At 33.4% G+C, this 26990-nt stretch overlaps 1 pseudogene across 1 annotated transcript; it reads left to right on the forward strand.

Moving 5' to 3' along the window:
* The first annotated feature begins 21740 nt into the window (after window positions 1-21740).
* On the forward strand, window positions 21741-25532 carry LOC149545573 (disease resistance protein Roq1-like; annotated as a pseudogene). Its single transcript, XR_016354235.1, has 6 exons — window positions 21741-22296; window positions 22393-23572; window positions 23683-23952; window positions 24064-24386; window positions 24510-24909; window positions 25059-25532. The product of XR_016354235.1 is annotated as a disease resistance protein Roq1-like (transcript).
* The last annotated feature ends 1458 nt before the right edge of the window (window positions 25533-26990 follow it).

Genomic DNA, 26990 nt, shown 5'->3' on the forward strand with positions numbered 1-26990 from the left:
GACATAATCCTATCCTCATCCCTTATGATGTCTTCAAGCCTTGTACTCAACAAGACTTGATCCCTAGTTGGCTCTTTGTGAGCAATTCAACTTCACCAGTAGACCAAGGGCCCATTGACACAGATCCAAATTTTGAAGCTAAAAAAGCCTCAACTTTAGAAGTAGGAACAATGTAGCACAACTAAGTGTAATTATAGTGGTTTTCATTATTATCATTAGTAACGTTATTTTTAGTAATCTTATATTAATATTATTACTAGTAATCTTATTTTTTTGTATTGTTGGAAAACTTAAATATTACATATTAAGATTTGAGTCATAAGTTAAAATCTTTAAATAGTTAAAGTTGACTTAATTTTTCCAAAATTAATTATTTTCTTAGTTTTTGATGTTAAAGGGTGGCTGTGAATTATGGGTAGAACGAAGAGGTACCTAAGGCAAATTCAAAATACTTTGATCTATATTTTACATTTATTTTTAGATAGTATATGAGGTCATTTGGTAGGGTACTTGATAAATAATATTATGTATGTCAAAAATCATACCATTAGTCTACCAATTAGGAGCTTATGTTATGTTTTCAATATTGAACTTTTCTTTCCAAATTTAGTTTTAAATATAAACATGATCAATTGTGCAAATTAGTTATAACCTTATTTAAAATTTGAGGCTACAAAATTGTATAAAATCATAAACCTAATCCAATTGAATCCATCAACTCATTCACATGTCACTAAAGTATTGCAAAAGGAGGTTTCTCATCAACATATGTGATCATAAGGATTGTGATAAGTGTTTGATGATCATGTTCTTACTTTTAGGTGTTCAAACCTGATCAATGTCATTGAATAGATTTAAAAGACTTAAAATACAATAGAAATCTTAAAGTTGGCTTTGGAAATTGTGTAAAAAAAAAATGTATTATCTATGTGGGGACTTAAGCACATGGCATTAGAAAGCATCAATTAAGTGTTTGAAGAGTTGTGTTATAATATTTTATTTTATTTCAATAATTATTTTTAAAAAAAATAGAGCATGAAGTCCTTTTCTAGAAAGGATTTTCCATATAAAAAAATTGTACACAGTGTACTTGTTGTCTATTCTATTGACTTAGGAATTTCTCTATCTTTTGTAATAGCTATACACCAAATTTAAATTATAGTTGTGTGAAGATTGTATTATGAAGTTGACTTTAGTACCCATTGCTTCCTAACATATACTCGAATGCATCAATTCCTAATCTCCTAAAGAATATTTTTGACATTACTCCTTTTATATGTGCACAAGAAAATTAAGACTCAAATTCCATTTTTCAAATAAAATTACATTTAAATATATGACAATAATTCAAATGTATAACTAGATTCAAATTTGGAAGGAAAAAGGTCAAATTTGAAATTGAGAATATTAATCTAATATCATAAATAAAAAATTACTAGTTTAAAAATATTTATCTTGATATTTAGAAAAAATGGTAAACGAGCACAGGTCTTTAGTATCAAATTTGTAATCACCATATCTTACCAATAAAATCATATTGATATAATAATAATTATTAAAAAAATAAAAAATTGATGTTAAAGATTGAGTGGTCGAGGGAAAGCAGGAATTCAAATGGACACTACATTGAAGACATATAGATTATAGTTGCAATGTGTATATAAATTTTGCTGAACCATAAGAGGTGACAACTATTGTGGACTCAGCCAACGCTTTGATAGTGTAACTGAGGCGTGAAATAAGTGAGTTCAAATACATGGCAAAGAGAAGCGATGATGGTCATCAAACAATGTTGAAGAAGATATGAGCCTCCATATAAAAGATACAACATTCAACACTAAACAACAACAATTCTATGTGAAGACAAAACTGGTTTTACAAATGACTATGTTATGCATAGGGATCTGATGTAGGATGGAGAAGGACAAGGCTTTATCCATACTTACATACTGTATATCCTCACACAAATGCTTTACCTATTTTCCACAATGATTTCTAGATATATCTCTACTATGGCAATGTTTAAATCACAATACAAAGAAGGGACTTACCCTTAGCATGAAACAAAATGATAAATATCCAGTTCGCATGTCACTTATGAATGTGCGAGAATCTTTAGGCACAACATCGAGTTGAAGAGGCCACCCATGTGAAACTAATAATAAATTTCTGGATACTTGCTTAGGATGCAAAATGGATGTGTCGCTGAGGTATTTATAGTAAATAAGATATACCATGTTAGGAGCAGTGGATTACATTGCATTTGATGTTGAAGAAACATGATTTGTTTCATCTGAATTTTGTGGCTAGTTGTATTTTTTTAAGACAGTGGAAACATATTGAGAAAATTTTGGGATAATACATACTAGAAACAAGTTCTAGTTGTGGTCACTCATGTAATTGATTAACTATGACCAAACTTAGGCCATGGTCTGTAAAGATTCATATGTATATCTATGGAGTAAATCTGTATTGTTCTATATGGAGCATTTTTTCCCTGCTACTGCAATCTTGTAAAGAAACTTGGCAACAAAGAATATAACCGTTTCCACATAACCCATAATAAATCTGAAATAAACACAGAATTAAAATCCACATGCAAGAGAATAGAAAACATACCCACAAAATTGTGACACAAGATATACCCTGAGAAACCCTCATTGAGGGAAAAAACCCAGCCTCCAAAAGCATCCATCACCATGTATTATTCAGCAAAAAATACCATTGCCATACAACCATGGAAGCCTTCATGGCCATAGCCACAACCAAGCAAACTATGTGAACAAGCATGAATCCACACATCCCATGCCATGCTTCCAACCTTCACAAATGCTCCCTTGGCTAACCTGTCAAGCCTTGTCCCGCTCGACTTTTTTCTTTTGTCTTCTCCTTGTCACTCTCTCTATCTCTCACCAACAACTACCCTTGTGGCTACTTATATAGTAGCAAGTCCCACAAAACCACTAAGTGGTATTACATAAACCATGTGCTAAAACCATGTGCTACCTAACCCACTGACCCCACATTTAATATTGGACATTTAATTCTTTTCCCCAATATTAAATAATTACATAAAATATTTTTACAATGTTACAATACAACTCATCAAGAATATTCCATGGGAATCTTTACATGTTGCACGTCCATCTAGGCACAACATTACATAATAAAAAATAAAATAATAAAATAACAATATTATGCAATGTGTGCAACACCCATTATCTCAACAATCTCCCACTTGTTGTATACATTGCATAGGGTCAATCCGTAGCCACATAAATGAACAAGGGAACAATCCCTCCCAGCACATCCACCATCATGGATCAAAATAAACCAAGTGCTCCATCCTGGTACCCGCAACAAAATCAAAGTATCCAGCATCTCGAACATGAATGATCTCACCTCCTATTACGCCACTCCCACTGGACATACATAGAAGCCATCCAAAGAGAAAGCCACCCAACTTGTCACGTTAGAAGATCATAAAATCCTGTACCAACTAATATTCCAAGCACAAATAACCTGATCCAAAGGTAATCACATGTATTCGTAGTTGTCAAAATCTCCATAGCTGAAATAGCACCCACAGCAAAGTGCCAAACCCATCCAACTATCCATACCTCAAAGGTATAACAAGTGAATCTCATATCACCGACATATCCAATCTGCAACTTGCAATCACAAGCCTCAAGAGCAATACCTACCACATATATACCAAGAAGCTCCCACTGTAAAAGATAATGTCAAATCTATAACCAATCCACTCAACACATCTCAAAGAAGTGAATCCATGTAGTATCAAGGACATCCACAATACATAAATTGATATCTTGCAAGAACAAATCTCCAATGCTCTTCCAAGTTCTCCACAACCAACAGAGGAAAGAGATAAAGAAATAACCATGTCATCTCTCACATGACATACATGAGCACAAACCAGTGATCACAATCTCCAACCAATCTCAAATCCAATGTAGTCAAAACTGAACATCCAGGAAGATAACCAAGACCAGAGAAACCATGCAAATCAAACCTGTATCATGTCCTTCTACACACACCTCTAGATGTAAACTGTGCAAGTATGATCTCCTCCATAAAACCCCAACAAGAAACCTCAACAACACCCAAACCATACCATATAACTAATCATGGATGTAAGCCTCTCACAAGAAGATCAAACTCATAAACCCATTCCTAAACCAAGGAATAACCATTCCTAATCCAAGGACTATGCCGAATATAAAACCATCTCCCAAACTCAACCAGCATAACAACATATGCACATGGAGATAACTAATGCTTAACCATCTCTCAAATGAACCCTTCAGAACTAACTCATGTACCATAGCTCAAGATCCATATCCATGAAAGACAAGCATAAATATAATGCAACTGAGAGAAAATCATGGGCTATACCTCTCAAGTAGCAAACCGCCGAGTAGATCAAGAGTGGGGAATGAGAATGCTCATCAAGATACCCAAGTATCCAACCAAGACTCATCTAAGAACAATCTCCTCTCAAGTCCATATCAGGTGACTGCCCCTCGGACTTCCTGCTGAAACCATCAACCGTCCCAACAAATACTTCTCTAATCCAAGAGAAATTAGCATCACCACCATCTCTAAGTATCCATGAGCACCTGTAACCAATCAATTCATGCCAACTCCACATGCAACATAGCAATATCATGAAGTATCTAGCTTATGATCAATGTACTCAATACCAAGAAACTAAACCAAGATCAATGTCAAAGTTCCAACCATGGCCTCAGGAACATAAACATGACAACACGATCTTACCATCTCAACTAAAGAGATAACATGCTCCATATGAACACACCATAACATGTCACAACTCTAAACGCGTATCAAGAGTATACCATGACATAATAATGAAACCATCCTCATACCAAGGATAACATGCCAAATAAAAGCATAAACCACACCTTTGCCAAGAACCTTGTGAGTCCTCAAGATGCAACCATCTCCATACACCATGAAGAAAACCATCTCCACATACCAAGAAGAACCATCTCCATACACCATGAAGATAACCAAGAACTCCATGAGTCTTCAAGATCTAACCATCTTCAAACACCATGAAGATAACAAGTGCACCATGCAAATGTCAAAGACGTTTCTGCAACAACAGGATCTAAGACAAACCTCCAACATCTGCAAACACTCAATAAATATATCAATGCCAAAAAATCCCACTCAACTGTGGTACCAAGTCACCTATGGCATCATAAAATCCATCTCCTATATGAAGATCCAAATCAAACCAGGAACTAATCCTGCACTGTCACCCCATCACTGTCACAAGCTCCCATTAAACCATGTATCCAAGCTATCCATGACATCATGATGAAAAATAACCATCCTCTAACCATGAGAATCAACCAAGGTATCAAACCATCAAAGAACTCAAAGTGCACATCATGAGCTCCTCAAAAGAAAACCAAATAACCATGATCCTCAACCAAGAAGATATACCACCATAACTGAATCAGAAAATCCAAGCTAATGAACATCAAGGATGTACCTGTATAGCCAATCATGTCATGCAAAAAATCCATGACACCATGATCACATCCATGAATGGAGCATCTGGCTCTCAATATGTCCAACCTATCAGCATAGTCAACCACAATCCTCTGCCATGACTGTACCTGGTAACAACATCTCATCCCTTCTACATGAAGAAAATAGTAAATCATGTGATTTGGGGCATAGACAACCCAAATCCAAGCCACCAATCTGAATATGCATCAATAATGAAAGATCAATTGGCAAAGACAACCCATAACCAAGCTATAAATGCAACCTGTAAGTATAGACCGCTTACAACACTGCACAACTTGTAGACCCAACAAGTCATCATGCATATCCAAAGCAAACACTAATAACCATATCATCATGAGACCAATCTAAAATATGAACTGAGTATATAATGACATCAAATCTTAAATCTCCAATGCCATAAACTCACAATGTTACCATAGTCAAAATATACCTATAAACTGTTCAGATCAATATATCAACAAATAAATCATGCCAAACTTGCACCAAATTTGAACCAATGTGTAGAGCTCTCCAAGAGCTTTCCATTGACTACTCGAAGTCCAAAATCCGACTCCGTATGCCCAAGTTATGCCCTAATCTGTGCTCAAAATAAATAACATCTGACTTTAGGGCTCTTAAAACCTGATAAAATTTCAAAATCATAGAACCAAACCTACACCATGTTGTAGTGCTCTGAATTAGCTTTCCAACGCCTATAAGAACTCTGAAATCTGATATTCTGATAGAAAGTTATGACCGTTTTACTAAGACAGTCTTTTTACCATTTTCAGTACGATTTTTTATTTTTTTATTTTTTCAGTGACGAAAATTCCGACGGGATTAAATTTGACAGCCATCATGGGCTGAAACCAAAAAACTCTTTCATTTCCTCTGAACATGGCCAAACTAGGGCATATTATATATCAAAATTTATGGAAATGTTGACCCGGATCCAATGGTGAGGTCTGTTTCTACCTAGGAGGTCATTTTTGCAAGCTACCCCCCAAAACACTCATTTAAATGAAACATCTGAAAAATCCTTTTCTCCAACAATTTCACATGCCCAAATCTTTTAACATCCCATCATAACAAAAAATCCAAAGTCCTCAGATCTGCAATAATTATTCATATATCTTGCCCTTTTTTCTTTTTTTCTTTTTTAATCCTCTCATGCATTCCCATGGATTCAATCTAGGGTTACAATAATAAAACCTAGCTCTGATACCACTTGTAAGGAAACTTGGCAACAAAGAATATAACCGTTTCCACATAACCCATAATAAATCTGAAATAAACACGGAATTAAAATCCACATGCAAGAGAATAGAAAACATACCCACAAAATTATGACACAAGATATACCCTGAGAAACCCTCATTGAGGGAAAAAACCCAGCCTCCAAAAGCATCCATCACCATGTATTATTCAGCAAAAAATACCATTGCCATACAACCATGGAAGCCTTCATGGCCATAGCCACAACCAAGCAAACTATGTGAAAAAGCATGAATCCACACATCCCATGCCATGCTTCCAACCTTCACAAATGCTCCCTTGGCTAACCTGTCAAGCCTTGTCCCACTCGACTTTTGTCTTTTGTCTTCTCCTTGTCACTCTCTCTATCTCTCACCAACAACTACCCTTGTGGCTGCTTATATAGTAGCAAGTCCCACAAAACCACTAAGTGGTATTACATAAACCATGTGCTAAAACCATGTGCTACCTAACCCACTGACCCCACATTTAATATTGGGCATTTAATTCTTTTCCCCAATATTAAATAATTACATAAAATATTTTTACAATGTTACAATACAACTCATCAAGAATATTCCATGGGAATCTTTACATGTTGCACATCCATCTAGGCACAACATTACATAATAAAAAATAAAATAATAAAATAACAATATTATGCAATGTGTGCAACACCCATTATCTCAACAAATCTGTCACTCTTTAAGATTTCTTTGTATTCATATTTTCATTTGTCAAATGTTCCTAAAATTCAAACAACAGACACAAGATTCATTTTCTGGTCATTAGTAATTTTCAAAAAATGTTAATGCAGTGAATGAATTAGGCCTGACCAATGGGTGTGTTATTCTTGATTCTCTTTTCTAAATCCCTATACTTTGACTAAATTTTAATCTTTTATTAAAATTTTAATTTTAGTTTTAATCTTTTTCTGATTCCATGAGTTCTTTTAATCTTTTATTAGACTAAATTTTATTCAGCACATGTTGTCTCATTCTTAATAATTTGGACATTTGCCAATCTTTGTTTTAAACCATTCTAAGATTTTCCATTATTGTTTCATCTTTCTACTTTTATAGAATTCACATATTTTATTCTGATATATTTAATTCATTCATATGTTAATCTCAATGAAAGATTCCTATTTGGATTAATCACTCTAAAGGTTTGGTAACATAAATCAGAATTTTTCCCTATTTATCTATACCTCTTTATGGATATATACATGTGTGTTTATATGCATGCATGCATGCATGCGCGCGCGCGCGCACACACACATCTATGTGTATGTGTATATATAAATGTGTGTGTATATATGTATATCTATATATGTATATGTGTGTAAATACATATATGTATGTGTGAGTGTATAGATATATTATCTCTTTTTAAAACTATTCTACAATTCACATTTATGGTTTCATCTCTCTATTTGTATAAGAATTCACATACTCATTCTCATTTATTGAATTTGTTCATATGTTAATCTCAATGAAAGATTCCTATTTGGATCAATCTCTCTCAATGTTGTGTAACATAAATCATAGTTTTTTCTCCATTTTGATACCTCTTCACATGTATATACATGTGTACACAAATAAACACACACACACACACACACACACAGGTGTGTGTGTGTGTGTGTGTGTGTGTGGATATACATACATACATACATATTTACAACTAACAATATTCATTTGGGCATAGAAAGATTCTTGATTTGGCTACTTGGGAAAGGTTGAATCTAGAGAGAGCTCTTGGGAAAATGGTTTTGATTAAGAAGGGAAGGAAAGGGGCTTGAACTTGAAGATCAAAAAAATTAAACCAAAAGATAATAATGTGAAGGACCATTAACATTACAGCCAATCAAAAAGCTAGCACAACATTGGCCATTATAGCCCAATGTACTACCTTCCAAAAAAATCATCAAAAGCAATCATTGTTCAAAGTAAGATAGCTTCTCAAACTAACACTAGAGAACACAATATCCCTCCAATCTAACATGATACTAGTGATATCAATAGAGTAACTACTAATACCAAACCTTAAAAGATCTATTATAGAAACATTGTTCAAAGTAAGATAACTAAAACTTAAACCAAAACATGAATATTGAACTAGTCTAACATAATTCTAGTGATATGAATAGAGAAAATATATAAATCAAAATTTAATAGATTACCACTAACAACATAGTTTTTAATATTAAAATTAACCAAAGTCCATTAGAGATAGAAATAGAGCCTATGGTCCATGAAGATAAGCGTAACAAAAAATAGAAAAGACCAAATCATGCTTTCTTAGTAGCCTTACAATCTATAGTGAGGCACTTGAGGTCTTCACTCCAGTCTTTAGGGTCTCTAGTCCCGTGCTCATCCTTGGACTATCATCTTTGATCTTTCCCACTTTTTTCAACTTGCTTTTCCTAGTAACTATACCAAAGACCACCTACATCATTTACCTTTGAATTTGGCCAATAGTTAAGACACTGACCCGAAACTCAATGTTGGTGAGGGTATGTATAGGATCATGAGGGACCAAACTATGGCCTTAAGCTGTAATGAAAAATCAGCACATCAATGTTAGTACACTAGATATTAAATTTTGAACTAATTATAAACCTTATATAAATAAATTGTAAGAATAGAATATGTAAGAAATTGAATGAAGTTTCTAAAACACTAGCCCTTTTCTGAAAATAAACTAATTTGATTGGTCATAACTTTGGATTGAACAATGGAGTAAGACAAACAAATAAGGAAAAAAAAAAGTAGGTGTATGTCTGACCACCTTAACCATAATCAATTGATAATATTTTTTTATAAGATTCTAGATTAAGAAGTAGAGTCATTCCTAGATGTGATGCATATTTTTTATAATTTTATTCCAACTAAAACATTAATTATAAATTTCTACTACAATTTTTAAGTAAACTCATGTGTTTGACCACATTAGTTCATTGAAAAGTTTACAAAATTGAGATTTATTTATTTTTTCCTCGTAGTAGGCAAATCATAGAATGTGATGCATCTTTTAAATTTCAAAAAGGTTACACCATTTGAAAGTTATAACTTTTCTAAATAAGTATGTCAATCAACACTTTATAGGTAAGTACATTATAAAATACGTAATAATTACTTATTGAACTCATAATTTGACACAAATTATATCAATGGAAAGCTGAGATGTCCTTAAGAAACCCTTTTCATTTCATCAAATTCAGATGAAAAGTGATTTTTATTTTCATATGCCTACTTTTTGGCCCCTCGTGACCATGTACATACTAATAGACTCTATAATAGTGTATTCAAGAGCTTTAATTCTATTCTCCAAGGTATGGATGTACCCATTCCTACATCACATTAGGGGAATCTTTCATGACCTCCACTGCTTCATTGGTTTGTTTATCCTTCCCATGAGTTGGCTCTTCCAGCCCTAAGTACACATCAATGTCCACAACCTGAGTATCATCCATCTCCACATCCATGTCCTCAACATCTTCAACCTCATAATCCTTGTCCTCAAAGTTATAATCTTCTAGATTTTCTAGGGAAAATTCTTGTTCAATTTTGTAAACCACCACTTCTGCCATTTCATCATGGATTTCCTCTTTATTGTCTTCCTCCTTCAAGCTTTTCCCTTGCTTATCTCTTAGCCTCACTAACCTTCTCTCACCCAAGCTTAACTCATGCCTCTATTCCATGAGTGTAGGGTTTTTATTCTCATCATCAATATTCTATTTCCTCCTCAATAACAATCCTCTCCACATGAATTATCTCCTTTTCTAGCCTATTTGCTTAGGGTTACTCGTGAGGTTATTTTTAGTAAAAGTAGTCTTCCTTTTAGCTGATATCATAGTAAGGATCAGTTTTGGTGGGGAAAGGGTTTTTTCTAAGACATGAGGGGGGTTCTTAGATTTTATCTCTTTCTTCATATGGTTTTTAAGAACACCTTCAACTAAATGGGCAGAGCTTAACTCCTCGATAACCATAGAGGACTTGGAAATATCCTTGGCTTTATTATGGTAAGAAATGTAGCTGCCTAAACTTAAGTAGTGGGCATAAATATGTTGGTAAAGGACATAGATAATGCCCTAGTGGAGGTACAAATTTTTCCCTTTAGCAATACTATAACTAAGGAAAAAAATATAGGAAGAAGGAGACATTAATCTTGTCAGTGTACCTCAAAAAATTCAAAAGGGATAGATAGTAGCCATGGTGGATCATAAAATGGCCTTTCAAGGTAAAATATTTCATATCCAAAAGATAGATAAGAAAAAAAGGGAAGGTGGAGAAAGGAGATCATACTCATCATTGTTCTTCACCCAAACGGGTTTTACCTTCTCCTTAAGGAATGTATTTTTGTAGTTACTATAGGCTCCAACACTCTTCCTTTCCACACATTCCTTACTGCACCTTAGACTAGTCATCTCCCTAATAAGATCAGGATTCACCATGAACTTGATACTTCCTATGACCTAACATGACCCTTGTGCAAGGAATTTGCAAATTCAGTGGACAATAGGCAATTGAATCCCCTCATTGCCAGAATATAGCTATCCAAATCTACATTCTAAATGAGTGCTTGATATTATCTGGGTTTGACCTTTATGGGAGGACCACCTGCTTTATTCACCATGACCAAATCTTCCTTATCAATGAATTTAAACACCTTTTATTTCATAAATTTGTCTCTCTTCTGCGGGTTTCACCTTTATATTAGCCCTTACAAAGTCATGAGAAGGTAAATTCTTGCTAAGAAATCTTTAACTAAGAATTAAATATTTTGCAATTCCTACAATAATAATTAATAATCATAACCTAAATAATTAAAGTGACACATTGGCTCAAGTTACTTTCATCGTTCCAAATGAAATGACAACAATTATTATTTACCTTAATCTAGTATGCTTTGATTGAAGTGTTTCTTATGTGAAGCATTAATTTTCTATACTTCCACAAGATCAATAAATCTTTTTTTTCCTATAATCTAAGTTTCCTAAACTTTCCACTATAACCAATAACTATATCAAGAGAAGTTTTAAATGTTAGTAGAATAGGGAAAGTCCCATTCTCAACCCTCAAAAGATTGGGACTACTAAATTTAGCTTTATTCTCCACTTGTCTTTCCTCTAGGATATTAATATGATGAAAGAAATAATTTAATTTCTTCCCTCTATTATAGTTTTAAAATTAGAAGTCTTGCAAATCATTATTGTCACTACTACTAGTTTGAAACCATTGGCTTGACCTTAAGGTAAACAAGAACCAAACATGTTAGTAAGTCTCAAGGGACCTACGTCATCCCTTTTCCTTCTCATATTTTACTATGTTTTTTGCTTTCATCTAAAAATATTTCTTCTATCTCCTGAGGGAACTTTCAATAATTCAACATTGTCCATTCCTTAAAGTTCAAACCCCATTTTTCCATATAATCTACCACTTTATTTCCTTCCATTAGAGTATGCTTAATTCTAACATTATAGAAGGTAGAGAACATTCTACTACTATCTTTCATAATACACTTCATTCTCCAAGGGCATTGAATTTTATTTTGAAGGATATTACTAATTAGTTCGGAGTCTCCTTCAAGAATGAAACTTACCTCCCCATTATTCTTTAGAGTTTGTAATGCTCCACCCAAAGATCTTTAGAACAACAAGAAATATAAGCCAAGATTTTTTTTCAAAAAGACAAGTATGGATGTACATGAAACATAGCATACTCAAATCACAAAGATTATAATGAAAGACTAAACCAACAATCCAAGAAACCAACGAATCTCCAAGCACCACTACCAAACTAACATGCTCAACAAAAGATGATAACCAAAGGTGAAAATAGAGCATAAAATATCTAATCTATCTAATCCTAGAATACAAGAAATCCAAAAGGGTACACAAATTACTGAATTGTGTTCCCCAAAAAACAATGAAGATGGCCCTTATTTTCTATGTGTGAAAAAACAACTAATAGTTCTACACAAGAAAGTACTCCTTCATGCAAAGAAGTACAACATGCTACATGAGAAACTACCCTCTCATATGAGAAACTACTTGGCCTAGTAGCCAAAACCCAATGCACTGGTGCTGAGGTTTGTGTGAGGAAATGCAAAGAACCATAAGAAGAAATACTAGACATGATGGGAAGAAAAGGCAACTCTTGTGCACAAGAGAATACAATCTTGCATGGGAGAGAGTACAGTCTCGTGTGAGGTTTTGCAAGAAAAACACAAAATGGGAAAACAATTTCTCTACACCAAGGAGTACCAGATTGACAAATCAAGGAATGATCACTCAAGAGCATAAAAGGAAAGAAACTATGTAAAATGAAGTAAATAACATCTATCCATCTAATCCATAACAACATATGAAAGAACATGCAAAAAGAACATCACAATGTACATACATGGTTCATAAACCAAACATCATATGAAGGAAAGCATAAACATCTAAGCACCAACACAACTAAAACTCATGTGCACTTCCTCCCAACCATAATAGCATCATGAAACCTTGAAGGCCCTAGCTATCCCTCTCAAGTAACATCCCAAACTACCAATTAGATAGTCAAAGTTGTCTTATGAGGGTGTCACTACTAAAATGTAATAACATCATAAGAATAGGAAACCTAACATGATAAACCAATAAGAAATGGATACTCCAACTAGTAAATCACATCATCTAATCATATGCTAAATGTCATGATATAGGAGTGCATCAAATAAATTAACATCGTCTAAACATGATATCTAAACATTCCAATGAAAGCATAAATTACAAGAAAACATACTCTGGATAAACCAAAATACCAAGTGAACATCAAGCACCAATCACACTAGAAAATATATCATTTCTGTACACTGTTCCCTAGCAGTGGTGAAGGTAGCTATGCCTCCCAACCATGTGGAACCCATAGGTCCACTCCCACCATGCTGATGGAGATAATGATCCAACCATAAACACACATAAAGAAAACATCAATGGCTAACACTCACACCAAACAGTAAGATGACTGAAACCAAGATGATGAGATAATGCAAGTACTATAGGTCCTAGTCAGACATTTAATGGGATACTGTGTAGGGGCTAACAACATGGAGAGTTTCTTGGCATTAGATAACCCAAGCTAGTATTGGCAACTCACACCTCCCAATGGAAGGAGCACACTCCAAAATCTTTTTATTATCTTATGTTTTGTTACCACATAGTATTTTACTTAGTTATCACTTGATTAGAACTTCTACATGCCAAACCTTGGGAAATAGTCATGTAGGGCTGTAGAAATAGAAGGCCTCTCCATGGTGCTACACTACCTTACCCATGCTCATCAAACGATGAGTACCCATAGGCATGCATATTCCCAACCCAACCCCAAATGATCGTAACTGAACCAAAATACAAATGGGAGATCCGGTCACCCAACAAATGCATGTGCATGTGCTCATATGTGGTGCACCATCATCACGAAGATCTTAACACAAGCACTGGATGAGAATAGAATGCAAAAATAACACTCAACCAAAAATAGACTCAGGAGGACAAATTCTACATGAATCTCAAATAAAAATAAAACCATGCATCATAAACTAACTCAACCTATCTTAATCTGGTAGTATAGATTCTACATGAATCCTAACATCCATGCAAAGACAACAAGGGTTTGATCAAAACAATTACACCAAATATAAAATCACTCAATTGTACACAAGATCGAGAGTACAGATGTAGCACACATCCTAGTACAAACATAAAGATGCAACAAAGGTTTGACTAACATCCTATGGATAATCCAAGTCCACAACCAACATCGTGCCGAGAAAGCTCAAGAAAATTGGGTAGCACACAAATCAAGGCAAAAACCTCAAAACTCAAAAAATATGAAATTAAAATCCATTTGGTCTTAGGGCACAAGAGTCACAAATATCAAATTAAATCTGAGTTTGGAGTCCGTATGCAAAAATGACCAATATATCGGTGCAAAACCCCAAACCCTCAAACACAAAATTAGGAAAATGCTCATACCTACCCAATTGGGTAGAGCTAGAATACAAAAATAGAGGGGAACACTAGTTCTCAAGCTCCTAACAAATTGCTACCAAAGACAGAAGCATAAACAAAGTTGAAACAATAAAATAGGAGAGCCCTACCTCATATCTAAGAGGACCAAAATGGAAATCTAAACCATAAAATAAAAATCTTGCAGAAGTAGCCAAAAATCACAACAATCCAAGGCCTCTTAGAGCTAGATCCAATGAGACTGATCTCATGACAATCCTACACCCATAGCTCCCAAAATGAACATAACAGTAATTCCTCATGTAGAGGATTTTGGATTTTACTCTCAAACTTTCTAATTCAAAAGTGAGATGTGAGGAGTTAAATTCCTTTTAGGACACTTATTTACTTTTTGAGTGAATATTTGATTAGGGTACATAACTAGCCAACCTAGTTAAACACCAAATCAACCCAAATGAAAATAGGCTATTCCAAGTAATTGGAATTCATCTATGAAAAAGCTGCCAAAAATTAAAATTAATTAAAATAAAATCCCTAAAAACCAAAATCACATAATCTTTAATAATTTTGTGACAATGCGAACCTTTAGATGCACAGATATGTTCATAGGTCTTATCACATTATGCAAATGAGTCTGGATTTATCAAATCACTATAAGATTTGATTTAAACAATTAATAAGATACACCCACTATACAAGGATGGCATTGGTAAATATGAATAGTTGAATCACTAACTCCATGTGCCATTGCTAAGAATATAAATCTACACACTAAATAACATGATCAAATGCAATTGCATATAATAACATAGCCAAAGTAATAAATGCATTAAATAGCCTAATTTAACCATTTATTTAATTATATTAAAATGATCTATTTACATCACTCACTTTCAGATAAAGCATCTCAAAGCTAGAATGAAGTAAATAACCATACCATTAAATCCAATTGATAAACATAATTGGAGGATATGTCCAAATATTAGATAGCCAGATGTCATCATAAAGATACAATCATCTCAAATAAAAGGCATCATCATGTAGATATGATCAATTGAATGTCACAGTAATCTAACATGGACAATTCATTTCTAATTATTTAAGTATCTAATAATGGTTGGTTAAACAACATGAAAAGGCACTCAAAACACATAAGTCAACATAATCAAATACATGACTAACCACTGCTACAAAAAACTAGTCTAGTGTAGCAGGACAATAAGACACAGTACAATCTATGCACACATCTTAGGGTAATCACATAATAGCATCATTATACCACATTGATCCTGGTAATCACTGGCACAAACCTTAGTAAACCATCTAATACGTCATAGTCTCATAAATCAGCCAAATGCATAATCAAAGCAACTGATACAGTAACATAAATCCAATCACCTCAAGGGTGTTGACCACTCATGGTCCCAATTACTATCTCTTCACAATGAAAGATCAACATGGTTGCATCCATTAGGATGATTTACACAAATCAAATGAGTGAGGCACTACAGAGTTTTAATCCCAAAACACATCACCATCCTTTCTATGAAATTTTTACACTAATTTCCCTATTTTTTGTTAAAACCAATAATCATGTTTCCCTCATAGTTCTTAATTACTCTTCCAGCTCTTGTGAGCCTCAAATTACCTTTAGAATATCCATCCACATTACTCTTCATCCAACTCGCTTCTAGTGGTTTCCATCTAATCAATTTCCTTTTCCAAATGCTACTCTAATTATTATTAATATGGCATTGATAAATATTCCAATTTTACTTGATTCTTAAATTGAGAAGGCTAGGGGACAAAGTACCTTTGGGTGAGGAAGCATCATTCACTTTTTCTCTAATTGATCTTTTGAGAACATGAAATAAGGATGAAGTTGAATTTCATTATTCTCTAAAACTTTTATTTTGTCTTTCCTTCCATAGGATCCAAGCCATAATAGGGAGAATCATTTACAAAAATCTTATAAAAATAGAGTATGAAAGGGGGAATTGACCCATTAAGAGATTAGCAATGCAATAGAGCTCAACATGAACCAAGTAGTCTATAATGAGGAGAGAACAAGATTCCATAGGGGTAAAAGTACAAAGTTGTGTCACCTTTCAGGTTGACTTATCAAAATGACTAAATTTGAGTATTTCTATGTAAAATTCAATTTTTTTAGAACATATGATCTTGATAAATTCATTTTAGCTAAGTTATATATGGTCTCACACTTTTCCAATTGGCAATGTCTATTAAATGCATGTGTTTATGCTACTTTGTATCCAATTACTAAAAAAATAAAATTATTTCAGAAAAGTGGCATTTCAATAACTCTTACTATTTTTTATGATATTTTTTCAATAACATTCAAACACCATTTTATAGAGCTCAAAGTCAAGAATCTTCTCATCTAGAGTTTATAGTGTTTTAATTAGATATAATATATTCAAATTAAAAAATTCCACAACCGCATATTTTAACACTGAAAAAGATGTCAGTTTTGAGAAAGAAAAAAACATTAAATCATATAAAAAAATCCAAAAATTATATGACATTCTAGAGGAGAGAGTCCTCTTTTAGAATGTATGATTTTTCTCCTAGTTAGAATAGATTTGCTTTGAAAAATGTCGTGGGAGATGAAAACTATTGATTTCAGGTGAGCTAAAATTTCAATCCTTATAAAAGAGAATATATAATTCTAAAGCTGATTTTTATTTTTTATTATTCTAGATATATATCTTATCTATATAATAGTCTAAGATCAAATGGAAATAAGTTTGTTTGCATATAATTTTTTGGTGGGAACTAGACCCCTAATTTTTAGCATTTTTTAAGCACCTAAAAAATAATCTATAAAAATTAGGAAAATATATCAATTATTATTCCAAAAAATTATTAAAAATTAGAATCCTAAAATTCCTCCATTTCTACACATTTAATTAGTTTACTTCATTTCCAAATTCAAAATAATAATACTAATTTTATGTCATTGAAGGTGAACAATTATACTTTTGTTAGCCTTTTCCTTTACAAAAGGGTGACACAGGTTTGTGCCTATACCCATAGAGCCTTAGCAAAAGCATAGTAAATAATCAAGTGGTAAATAGAGTCTAATTCCTCATCATAAAGAACACATCTATTGGTAATTGAAACCCTCTTTTGAATAAGTTACCCAGAGTGAGCATTCTCCCATTAGACACTACCAACCAAAAATAATTGATTTTAGGGATTAAGTTAAGAATCCAAACAAGATTCTAGAAAGGGACTTTACCTTCAAAATTTCCCTAATAGTTAAATACATATCTAATAGACAAGGAACTATTTCTAGTATATCTCCAAATCCATTTATCCTCCTCAAGCAGGTGAAAGTCTCCCACAAAAATATACGATTAATCCATTAATATTTACCTTTATTCCTTTCCAGGTAGTCCTCAACCATGTCCCTAATACTAGTACTAAGCCAATACTTTATATGAGATTCAGAGAAGGTCTCACTTAGTGGGGCATCATCCTTCCATAATGTTGACCAAAAGAGAGCCTTACCACCATTACTAATAAGCATTAAGCTCCCTTCTCTCAAGCTGCCTTTGGTTTTATGGATACACTTCTAAATAGGAGAGAAGCCATTCATGTTATTCTTCTCACAGAAACTATCCAAAGAACCATAATTCATATATTTCTCTCTTTTAACCTTATCCAATATTTTTTCCCTTCTAGGGGTTTCCATCTAGCTTTAGTAACAAGGGCCTTCTTCATATCTTTAATACTCCTAAAGCCAATTCCTCCTCTAGATCTTGGCAAAAAGACTCTACCCCAGTCCACTAGAAATATTTTACATTTATCTTTTCCTCTATTTCAAAGGAAGATTTATGTATTCTCTCAATTTCATCTACCAGCTATGAAGGCATAATTTATAGGGTCATAAATAAACTAGGATGCTTTGAAGAAAATATTTCAGTCATTGAAGCTTTCCTCCCAAACTTATAAGTTGTCCTTCCCAACCAACAAGGTTCTTTTGAAAACTTTCAATAAGGTTATTCCAAAAAGAGAGAAAAGGTTGAGTTGGGGAGAAGGAGAGACCAAGATAAGTTTTTAGGATGGAAGCAATTTTGCAATTCAAAATAGAAAAAATATTGTTCTAGAATCCCTTGTCCATGTTGAAGAAGAAAAGTTTTCTCTTATGAAAATTAATTTTATGACCAAAAAGAGAAGCATAGGAGGAAAGGGAATGATTCTAGCACACCACTTTAGAGATACAAGCTTCTTCAAAGAGAATATTTTCATCTACAAATTGATAGTGAGTGGTTGAGGGGAGTTTAAAAGCTTCTTTGACCGCATTAATTGAGTGATCTAAACTTAATTTCTACAAATTTCTACCAAGGACTTGTACAACCAAAATAAAAGGTATAGGGAAAGGGGATCGCCCTATCTTAGCCTAGTATGCATAGAAAAGAAACCTGGAGGATCCTCATTAACATGCAAAACATATTTTATAGGCATGACAGAAATCATAATCATTTTGAGGAAATTTCCTTTGAATCCATTCCTGATGAAAACTACTTCTAGGAAGCTCCACTTGACTCTATCATAAGCTTTGGATATATCAGGTTTTAGAACCATACTAGCTTTGTTATTTGAGTCCATGGAATGGATTAGTTCATGAGAAGTGATAACAACATCCATGATTTTATCCCTCCTATAGAACCTTTTTTACTAATGGAAATCAATTTGTCATGAATCTCTATCATCCTATTAACTATAACTTTACAAATGATCTTGTACATCGTGTTACATAAACATAGGATGAAATTCATTCATTGATATAAGGCCAACTTTCTTAGGGATGAGAACCATAAAAAAATTTATTAATATAATGTATAATATTAAAAGGTTGTTTATTCATTATTTTCTTTTTAAATCTATTTTGCATTTGACACTTTAGTTGTACCAAATTTCAACCTAAATGTTACTATTATTGAATATTAAACATATTCATGGCAAGCTAGGAACTTTCAAATTTAATTTTCAAAATGTTGGCATGGTTGAAGGATATATAGTAAATGTAGTTGACCATTTCAGTGTTGATGGACATATTTATTTTCAACAATCATTTCATATAATTTTCAATAAACAATATTGATCACAAGCTACCATAAACTCATCTTGAAGTAGCTTTTGATTTTTTAATCCTACCAAACAGAATTGAAATTTGTTGTCATGGTCGAGTATTTACTAAAAGAGGTCAAGACTTCACATATCATTAAATATAAGAACGACGAGTCTTTATTTGCACAAATTTCTAATGGTAATGTCTATGCAAGAGCCATTTACCTAACAAAATTTTTTATTTATATTTATTGACTAATTTAAAAATTAAATTACAATTTTTTTTAAATTTTTTTTTTTTAAGTACAAACAAAATGTCTATCCATGTTCATTTTGGCCGTAGGATAGCTCTTTTTGATTTGTAATGGTTATGGGTCAACTACTCCACCATTTAATTTGAGTGGGCCACTTCATTTTCATCATTTATAGAGGTGTCAGAATTCGGCAATGACTACCCAACCATATCATTCAATATGGCTCAGTGCTGATCCAAATGTACGATCATGTTCTTTTTTCAATAATTTTGTGTTGAAAATCATCATACCTTACCAATATGCATATTGACTTGAGCCCAAAATTTTAATTTTATATTTTAGTTACTTAAATTTCTTTATCTATATTTACCTACAGATAAGGTAATAGTACTATTATCTAACAAACATTACTATCATTAATTTTTTCAACAATAATTTAATTTTAAATATTTTAAACCTACAAATATTTTAATCAATGCTTTAATAATATTTAGGTAATTATATTTATATTAAATTTAACTTATTTTGTAATGATTTAAATATTATATTATTTATATGTACTTTGATCTTGATGGTTCATCAATATTAAAGTCTGATTTTAATATTATCATACATTTGAATTTTGGAATCAATAGAAATAATTAAATAAATATTTGAAATATCATGAAAAAGAGAGTATTTGTTAACTCATGCAAAAGACACTATCATTATGATTAGATTTTTCTTTGATTAAAAATAATATGTTGTTCTCACATTATTAAATACTCTACAATTTGTAAACTTAATTTATTATTTTATATCAATCACAAGTATTTTTTTTATAATTAGCATATCTCCAAAGTTATAATAATTTTTATTAATTTATTATATTATACAAATTACTAAATAATACAAATTTAATTATTTGTTGAAATGTAAATTATTTATTTTAACTTTAAACAAGATAACTTATAATTTCGTTAAGAGATTGATAGTAGGATTATGATGCTGCTAATACATTAATAATATTAGATATATATTATCATTTTTTGTTAGTTCGTATGCACCATAATCATCATTATCTAAGTCATGATTCTAGCAAAAAGATTTATTTATATAATAATTTAATATAGCCATATAGCCATTGCCTCCAAATTCCACTTCCACCGGTTGACATACTTTTCATTTGGGCTCTGAAATGATGTCGAGTTGCGAGCGACGAAATCACGTGAGTTGATCTGTACGCCCTTGGTATCCAACTTATTCAATTTTAAATCTACTTTCTTTTCTTAACGCCACCAGCTGGAAACAAGTATTTGACCTGCACATTAATGGGGCCTTCTCCAATCGTGAAACACGTGTAGCTTGAGGTTGACCGGAGAAGAAGACTTCAGCGGCCCCAATATGTTGCATACGCCAGTGGTCTCCACCGGCGGAATGACTACATCTTTCTAAGGATCGACCCTAACTATTTTCTTTCAGACTTCTTTTATATGTTTTACGTTCTAGTTTGCTAGTTAGCCACTACCCAACATATTCTCCAATCTCAATGGATGCTCTACTTGACTGCAATGCGCTCTTCTCCTCCTAACTTATCATCCATGGCATCTTTTTCCTCGTCCCATAAACAAAGTGAGAGTCGTTTAGCTTTCTCTGGGATCGAACCTCCCCTCAAGAGGAGGAAGGTTTCTGAATCTTCAAGATTATATGATGTCTTCATCAATCATAGAGGCCCTGATGTGAAAAACACTCTGGCTCTTGAGCTTTACAAATCTCTTGAGAGGATAAACATAAGGGCATTTCTTGACTCGGAAGAGAAAGAACTTGGAGAATCGTTTCCTTCAATGATTGAGAATGCCATCCACTCTGCCTCGGTTCACATAGCTATCTTCTCCAAAGGATATGCAGAGTCCCCATGGTGCTTGGCGGAGCTCGAACTCATGTTGCAGAGCAAAGCTAAGATTATTCCCGTTTTCTTAAGACTTCGTCACTACGACACATAGAAAAGGGACAGTACGGAAAGGCATTCACTGAATATGAAAATAAGAAGAGGTACATGGGAAAACTTGAGGATTGGAGAAAAGCCCTCCAATCTATTTCCTTTATTGCTGGCGAAGAGTTCAACAGGTAATATTTGTATGACTACAGTATATATGAGATTTTTCTTTTTGAAAGTGATGCAAATATTACTTCTCATTGAATTTCCCCTGTATTATTTAAAAGTTTCAGTGACTGCGAGAAGATAGTGTTAGCTGTGCAGAAGGAAGTACAAAGAAAGAGATGTTTACATGTTGCCAAATATCCAGTAGGACTTTCCAAACTTGTAGAAGATTTTCAAAAGCAATGCATTAATAAGCTTGTACAGGATTTTGAAAGTCAGTACGAGATTAATAGACAAGAAAAGGGGAAGTCTAAGATCGTTGGTATTTTTGGCATGGGCGGAGTTGGGAAGACAACTCTGTCCAAAGAATTGTTCAACAGAAAGCGTTCAGGTTACAGTCGTTCCTGTTTTTTGTTTGATGTTCGAGAAGCCTCTGTGAAGAAAGAGCTGCCTGCTTTGCAAATGAAGCTCCTCAGAGAACTCTTTGACGAAAAAGATCTCCCAAGCTTTCCAAGCGTAGAGGATGGCACAAGCTGTCTAAGCAACCGTTTTGCAAGGAGTGGCAATCACAGCTTCCTAATTATTGTAGATGATATTGATCACCAGGAACAGTTAGATGCCCTCTTAATCAGTGATTGGTTAGATAGATTTGACAATAGTTTGATAATAGTTACGACTCGTGATGTAGGAGTGCTCATAAGCGCAGGAATCACTGTTGGTTATCATTTGAAAGGATTGGAAACAAATGAGGCGAAGGAGTTGTTCTGCTGGCACGCTTTTAGCCGATGTTATCCATTAACAGGATTCGAGAAGCTGGTTAACCTCTTTGTTCAAGTCTGTGGTGGTTTACCGCTGTCACTTCAAGTTCTGGGCAGTCATGTTCATGGCGAAGATCAGAAGTTTTGGGAGTTAGAATTGGAAAAAGTTAAAAAGACCCTGCCTCAAGACATACTCAAGAGACTAAGAATAAGCATTGACACTTTGGACAATGAAGAAAAACAAATTTTCATGGATGTGGCATGCTTTTTCATAGGAGAATTGAAGAAAGACGCCATCAGAGTATGGGAAGGATCGGGATGGAGCGCTCAACACGCACTGCGAAGACTGAAAAACAAATGTCTGGTTGAAGAAATAAATGATTATAAATTCAAGCCAAAATTCATGTGTCTATACGGAGAGATCACTAGTGAAGAAACATCTGTATTGAGAATGCATGACCATTTGCGGGACTTGGGACGAGAAATGGCAGACGAACTCAATCATCCTCGTCGCCTGTGGCGTACTCAGCACTGTAAGCCTTTGGTATGTTTCTCCCTCGGATCTCTTCTTCCATGTCATGTGATCACTGATCATATTCGAAATATTTAAGATCTTACTACGTATAATAATCTCAAATTTTTCTGTCAATGCAGATGTCAAAGGGAATCAAAAGCATCTTCAGCCAAACCAAAGCTCGATGTCTGCATACTTGTACGTCTCCGTCGGAGCTTTTCCACGTCAAATATTTTCTAGGGGTATCAGACAACAATGCCGAGGTACCGTTAACTACTTTACTATGGCTGGAGGTCAATTTTCGAGAGTATATAGTCACAAACCTTCCTCTATGTATTCCTCTCCAAAATTTGCAAACTTTGAAAGTCTCTGGTGGAGGTCTGAAGAGTTTCTGGCAGAAAGATGTGCAGGTATGTCTGAAAGGTGATTCCTTCGTAATTGAGAAAAAATATTAAACTAGACGAATTCTATTTAAAATCGGAATTGAAAATTTAAAAAACGCCATTTCTTCTGAGTTTTAGGCGCCCTTCCAGCTAAAAGAGCTACGGATCTACAAGCAGCGGAGGCTGAAGGAGTTAGATTTGGGGCTTCTCCGTTGCCTTGAACAAATTACAATTCATGATTGTATGAATCTGAAAAGCATCACTGGAATATCTGATCTCAACAAGCTAGTAGAGTTGAACATTTCTAAATGTCGGAAGCTGGAGCAGTTGAGTATTCTTCGACTCATTTGTCTAGAAAAGATTAGAATTGTTGATTGTTACCATCTGAAAACCGTAAAAGGAATATCTGACCTTCCAAAGCTGGTAGAAATGAACATTGTCATGTGTGCGAGCCTAGAGGAGTTAAGTTTTGTTAGACCCATCGGCCTCCAAAAGATTAGAATTTTCAATTTTCCGCATCTGAAAAGTGTCAGAGAAATGTCTAATCTTAGGAGGGTAGTATTATTGAACATTGGTCAATGTAGCGGGCTCGAGGAGTTAAATTTTGCTCAACTCAGGTGCCTAGAAATTAGTAAAATTTATAATTGTGAGAACCTGAAAACTGTGATAGGATTATCCGATCTTCCAAAGCTAGAAAAATTGCAAATTAGTAGCTGTGAAAATATTGAGGAGTTATGCCTTGCTCGACTCAGCTCTTTGGAATTTTGTATAATTTCGAATCTCGCCATGCTGAAGAGGATTGAAGTGAAAGGCTGCAAAAGTTTGATCAGCGTAGATGGAATATTTTGGCAACTTGTAAAATTGAGTATTATAGACTGTCCGAAGCTGGAGAAGAGACCAGATATTAAAATATGTTCATTGGAGAGAATGCAGCTTTTATATTGCAGCAATATGAGTATTCGCAACTGTATTTTCAATATGGACGTATTGAATTTCCGAGATTCTTAATTTTCTTTCTGAAGTTTTGAGTTCCTCTTTGACTTTCCCTATGCTGTCGAAAGATGGCCTTGATTTCATATTAATCATTAAGTAATCAGTCAATAATATGCTCAGATTTTGTTAGTTTCACGCAGAAGCTGCCGTCAGACTTTATTAAAGTAATGGGGAGAGCCCGAGATGGAGCGGAATCAAAAGTCAATGCAAATATATTCCGTGACTTCATTTGCCACGATTCAGTCGTCGAAAGTGGGTTTGGTAACACGTGTGATCATCTGGGTAGACATATGGTGAGCGCAATCGTCTTGTGTGCTGTTGTTGTGGTTAATACTCCTACGGCAGCAATGACGATTAATGACCTCATCCGTGAATGTGATATTACTCCATGGTTGAAATTTGAGGTGCGCCAAGGCCAATGGATGATTACTTCGGTAATTACCAAGGGAGATGAAATATACAGTTACATTCTTAACAAAGGTTATTGTTTTGCCTTTGATTACTTTTGTTCACTCAAAGATGTAATGCTGAAAATGGTAACGATGCCAGTGATGAAAGGTGAAGAACATAAAATTTTGGATCTACTAGGTAGAGTTGTTGATAAACTCTATTAGAATGAAGTCACTTCATGTTAGTGTTTGTGTTCAAATTAGTCTTTCGGAATGGAATTTATTCGATAATTGATAGCAAGATATAATATATTTTGTAAATTTTACAATTTAAAAAGTATTATAAAATTTTATTTTCAAAATTGTTATAAGAAATCATAATGATCAATATTGTTGCTCTGATGCATTCACTTTAAATTCTTATCTTACATGATAAATATATTTGAAAAAATAACTTATCAAATATTTCTATACTACAAGAATCTAAATCTAAATTTAAGCTTGAATCTCTTCCACAGAAATTTAGTACTAAATATTAGGTGATATATATATATATCATTTCCTTCTTAATATTGAAACCATGACAATGGAATCTACTTCCATTATAATTTTGAAGACTATAATACCCCTTTTAAAAAGATATTTTAATTGTTACTTTTAGTTAAAAGTTGAACTCATTTGAATTTGGGAAGGGAAAAATAATGTAGCCCTTAGAACTATTGACAACCACGGTTTGGAGCTGATGTAAGCTCAATCCTCTACATTCCTATTAACAATTTATTTAAATGCAATGAATCCATTAAGAAATAGAATTACAAAGTATTAACTTACCTCAAAGCTTATGACTTTGCTCCAAAATACTAGATTTTTCCTTCATATATAGATTGTGTACTTGATTAGGAACTTAATGATTGAATTCTATTTATGGAAACAAAAATTAGAGTCACAAATCTTGGGCACATAATGAGTTCTTAAGATGTCCAGACAAATGATTTATATCTCTTCTAAATCTTAGGTTGATTTACTAAAATTGGACAATTTATAGAATTTTTGAGGGAGTAAGCAATTATGTTAGATGCCTTTGCAATATGATATCACAATTAGATTATTTTAAGGAAGGTGATAGTGTAATTTATAGAGTTGGTTAAATATAACATGCTCGACTCATCGATGGAAACTAGTTGTTAAAAAATACATCCTTTATATTTGCATGAGAACCATCTAATTGCAAACCTTTAATGAAAATGAATGATTCACACACAAAAATAACCTATTGATTGATAAACATAAAATCTAATAATTTAATTAACATATTTAAAATCCTAAACATAATAAATAGAATTACATTATTTGTTTTGAATATATTAATTTTCTTCAACTTTACAAATTATGGAAATATGTAAATTGCATTAAATTTCCATATATTTATAAATATTATCATTAAATATAAACCATCCATATAACTTTAAGTTAAAAGATAACCAATCATGTGAATGGTGCATTTTTAATGCTTCTAAAACTATCCTAAATCTAATGAGTTTGATTTACTTAAAATCTGAACACCAACAATGATAATATTAAAAGAAGCACTAATTGATTTTTTTATATTTACCAAGACAATATCTAATATGCTAGGGCACTTGTCATCAAATTCTCTCCAATTTTCCTGAGTGGCCTTCCATA

This window comes from Cupressus sempervirens, chromosome 7 (genome assembly GCF_028749045.1).
Source record: "Cupressus sempervirens isolate cs-2001-9-10 chromosome 7, ASM2874904v1, whole genome shotgun sequence".
Lineage (NCBI taxonomy): Eukaryota > Viridiplantae > Streptophyta > Pinopsida > Cupressales > Cupressaceae > Cupressus > Cupressus sempervirens.